The following is a 5052-nucleotide window of genomic DNA, read 5'->3' as shown; positions in this document are numbered from 1 at the left end:
CCCCAGTGAGTAAAAAGAGCATACTATAAAGTAGAACCCAGTTGGGCCCATACCGCTCACTGCAGCCATCAAATATCCATTTTTTTTTTAAATGGTACGAATAGTTTTACCGTTTTGTTGTTGTTGTTGTTGTTACCTAACATTCATTCCCTGAGCATCATCACAAAGTACTAAATGTAATTTCCCATCTAGAATAGACTGCATAGTGACTTAATCAAGCATGTTATCAATAATATTCCATTTCTACTTTCATGCTTATGTATATATATGTTTTTTTTTCCTATGTTTGTCCCTCTGCCCTTTCCCACTCTCCCATTACAATATTTCTGCTATATACAGTTGTCTTCCAGAAGAGTTATTGAAAAAGTGATACATACGAGTAAAGGGAGAGAGGCCACGAATTCCAATTATCAGCTCATTTCCGCAGGGCCTGGCTGCGCAGGGCCGTGAGCCCCTGGCCACGGGCCCCCGGAGTGGGGGGCGGGCCGTTCTAGCCCACGCCTGCGCAGGGGGCGTGAGCCCCCCCCCCAGCGGGGGGCCCCGGAGTGGGCCGGGCCCTTCCGGCGTGCTTGAATTAAATCTTTAAGAGCATCAAAGTCATGAAAGCAAGCCTGACTGAGGAGCTGTTCAAATTAAATAATCTCAAAAGACCTGGACAACTGTACAACACATGAGGTCAGATTTTATTTTGCTATAAAGAACATTAAAGGAACACTCGAAGAAATTTGTAGATTAGGCAGTAGTACTAACTGGTGTATAGTACTATGATACTCTCCTTTTCAATAATTATATTCTACTTAGAGAAGAATGACCTAGATTTTAGAAAATGCACACCAAAGTATTTAAAAGTAAAGAAGCATCATGTCTTTAACTTACTCTCAAAACAGTTTAGGAAAGAAAAGTATCTGCATACCCCATAAACATACACATCTATACAAACTTTCATGCATACATGCATACATACATACACACATACACACTTGAAAGAAAGAGAGAAGAGAGAACACAAAAGAAAAATTGGGGCATATAAGTCTTCCAGCCCTGTTATTCTTTTTAAAGGTTAGTTTGACTATTTTTAATTTATTGTATTGCCATCTGAGTTTTAGGGTGAACTTATCCATTTCTATTTTTAAAAAGTCCAGCTAAGATTTTGATAGGAACTGCCCTCAATCCGTAGATCAGTTTGGAGAGTACTACCATCTTAACACTATTAAATTTCTTTACCCATGAACACAGGCTCTTTCCATTGATTTAGCTCTTTCATTTCTTTCAGCATTGTTTTGTAATTTTCAGTGCACACGTCTTGCATTTGTTCTGTAAAATTTATTGGTAAATTTTTCACTTTTTGTACTATTGTAAATTGTATTTTCTTCATAATTTTTTTTCAAATGGTTCATTGCTAGTGTATAAAAATAAACTAGATTTTTGTACATCAACCTCACATCTTGCTACCTTGCTGAAGTTCTTTATTAGTTCTAACCATGTTTGTGTGTGTTCCCTAGGATTTTCTATATGTAAAATCATGTCATCTTTGAATAGAGGTATTTTATTTCTTTTATAATCTAGATATCTTTTTTCTTTTTCTTGCCTAATTTCCCTAATTTAAAACCTCCAATACAGTGCCAAAGAGAAAGCAGTAAGAGTTTATACTTAATTTCCCAATTAGGGCCAGTTAGTGGCATAATGGTTAAGGTGCTGTATCACACATGACTGACTGTGTGGTTTGAGTCCCAGACCTGCCCGCTTCGGAAACACTCTGGGCATGTGTGTGTGTATGCCCAAAATCCTGAGAGAATAGAGGAGAAGGGATTGGAGCTTGGCCATCCCCTCAGGGGGTGCTTTCTCACTTTCTCTTTCTCTGACTCCCTCTCTTTCTCTCGAGTAAGCACACATGCCCTATAGTAAAAATTTTTTTATTTTAATTTTACAATTGTTCTTTAAATCTGATATCATGCTAACGTAAAAAGTAAACACAGTTAAGCTGGGGTGATGCTGAAGGCAATGGCATTTTTTGAAAACTCTCAGTTGATTCTAACGTACAGCTGTGTTTGAGAATCCCGGATTAACTTCTCTGGCAAGATGCCTTGTCCTTCCCCATCATCACATGTGTCACAGTTGGCTGTGGTTTCTTGTTTAGTTTTCCAATTTTAAACTGAAAATTCTACATGGGCAAGACGATTTCTTTCTCTTCTTTGCCATTCATCCATAGCCATAGTGTCTGGTGCAAAGTAGACTGAAAAAAAAAAAAGTTAAAGTTTGTAACTCTTTCAACAAGCATGAAATATGTGACACTGACCCCACCTTATAGAAGAAAAAAATGAGGCTCAGAAAGGGAAAGCAACTTACTAAGGAGGATCACACAGTCAGATCATGGAGTAGCAGGAGGTTCACATCTTTGCCTACACAGATCCAAACCTGGTGCTCTTTCTCTAGGGCTTTAGTCATGTGCATCTTCCAGACCAGCACCCTGCTCAGAAGAGCCATTCCAGGGTTTGTTGTAATAACTGACATGTGTTCATTAGAGTGCCCCAATATGTGGGATGGGGTATACTAACTCTTAGCTCGATCTTTTGAAACAGCTCAGCCAATGACTGCAATATTTTGTTGTTGCTGTTGTTGAGATTTTTGCCTTAGGGCACATGTATTCACTGGAGAGAGAGAGAGAGGCAAAAGGAGAAACCACCCTCCTAACGGGATGGCCATGCCATAATTCCTTCTCCTCCATTCTTCTCCTGGGATCTTGGGCATGCATGCATACATGCATGGTGTATTTCAAGCTACTGGGTCCGGGATTTGAACTGTAGTTAGCCGTGTAGGATTCCAGTGATGTAACTGCTTTGCCATCTACTGGTCCCAGTTGTGCAGTATTTTTAGTCACAATATCTATGTGCTCATTCACCAGCTCTTTCTTCAAACTCACAAGTCTCTAGTTGCCCTTGGTGATGTACAAGATTCTCTGGCTTTGAGCTTATTTCATGTTCCATTTACTTAACTGGACTTGATGGATCAAGATGGAGTTAAGGCCCTGGCACTAATGAGCTAAGTAACCTATGGCATGCATCTTCTCTCCGAGTCTCAGTTTCTCCATCCAAGAATGTGAACAACTAACCTCATCGTGTTGCCATGAGGCCTAAATGATTAAAGATCCATCTCACAATGCTAAGTACCTAGTGTCGGATCTAGCAGTCAGGAGATACTCAATATGGGGTGCTATGGTTATTGTTAAAAAGAGATATCCTGGGAACCAGCAGTTAGCGTAATGGCTATGTCACTGGACTCCCACGTAGTCGATCGCGGTTCGCGTCCCAGACCCAGTGGCTTAAAACTCATGCCGGGCGCGTGTGCGTGCGTGCCCAAGATCCCGAGAGGAGAATGGAGGAGAAGGGATTGCGGCGTGACCATCTCCTCTAGGGGGTGATTTCTCGCTTTCTGTCTGTCTCTATGTCTCTTTCTGTCTGTCTGGCAAGCTCATGCGCCCTATAGCAAAAACCTCTCCAAAAAAAAAAAAAAAAAAAAGAGAGATATCCTATAGGCAGTATCCCCCCACAGGACACTGAAAAGCCTGTCAACATTCTTATTGCACAGCTGCCTGGTCTCCATAACTCAAGTCCTAACCAGAGGCTTGAAATTTTAAACTGGAAATGGAGAATGAAAAAATGAGTGTCTCATCTTGGGCTTCTCTGGGTTTTCCTGCCTTCCTCTGAGCAGATACAAGGTTCTAGCAACACCTGGTACCTGCAGAACTATCCAGAAATTGACTTGGGTGGAGTGACTTAATGGTCTGCTCTCCAGCCAAAACAATTCCTAATGGAAAGAAGGGTTTCACAGTCAAGCAGATAAGAGTTTAATTCTCACTCCTTACACAAGCTGTCTGGGTGACTTTGGGCACTCCTCTTGACCTCACTAGGCCTCAGTTTCCTCATCAGTAAACTGTGATAATGACATATTCTTTTCAACTGTGGAATTGATTCACTGATGCTGAGCAATCACAGCTAATACATGCTGTTATTTGACTCTGTGGGGAAGTGAAGATCATAAACTGTCCTTCCTGTAACAGATACTTATGGAAGGTTTATTGGGTCATATATATAGCTCTCAGAGAATGTCTCCTTCATTTCTTCCCTTTAGAATAGAAAAGATGAGGCTCAGGCACAGAGATGCTATGAGGCTTTCCCAAAGTGACTCCATGGGACAGTGGCACCGGCCACTTGGGTCCTTGTCAAGTTCTTTACATTTTATTAGACTGGTTCTCAATGGCTCAGGTCAGCACAGGATGGCCCTTGTTTTTGGAGTCACCTGTGGCTGAGCAGGAATCAGGCCCATCCTTGTAGATTGTCATCAAAGGCAGCCTTGAGCCTCATGGAGGTAGCTCCACAGGCCATTGCTCGGCAGCACTGAGGCAGAGGCTGGAGGCCAATAGCAGCGGCCCTGGGCTCCTGACAGCAGGTGTGGATGATGAATGAGCAGCTTAACGTGATGGAGCAAATTGATCATTGCATCACCGACCACAACTTATTCATTTTCTGCAAAGAGGGCAATTCATTACCTTGCATGTCACACTGCCCATGTCACTGCCAGAGATAAAAGCCCGAGGCCTCACAGCCTGTACCTCTCATCACATTTCACCTCTTCTTAATGGGAAGGCAAGGATGCCGAAATAGAGTGCCAGATCCTCAAGGCTGCTCCAGGGCCCTTAGTCTTGCCAGATCCTGGAGGTCATTTCTTCTTCACCAGTAAATGAACAGCAACAAACCCCAAGGGCTTTTAAGTCAATCCACAATAGCAAATAAGTATCCTCTTGGAGGCTAGTCTTATATTCTCTGGAGCATGATGTTGAAAAGTATTCTAAGGCCGCATGGAAGATCAATAAGAATGAAAGCCAGGATTGATTAGTAATGGTGATAGTGGGTTTATAATATGTAGTCGGACAGCCAGACATACACCATGCATTATCAACCATCCAGAAACAGTGAAGCTTGGACTATTTTATACAACCCTCAAGTTCTGTCAAGTGATTCCTAGCCTGAAGAATAAACAAAAAGCTGGTGAAAT

Source organism: Tupaia chinensis, unplaced genomic scaffold (genome assembly GCF_000334495.1).
Source record: "Tupaia chinensis unplaced genomic scaffold, TupChi_1.0 Scaffold000081_1, whole genome shotgun sequence".
Classification (NCBI taxonomy): Eukaryota; Metazoa; Chordata; class Mammalia; order Scandentia; family Tupaiidae; genus Tupaia; species Tupaia belangeri.
The sequence above is the reverse complement of the archived record's forward strand: the minus strand, read 5'-3'. Positions refer to the sequence as shown.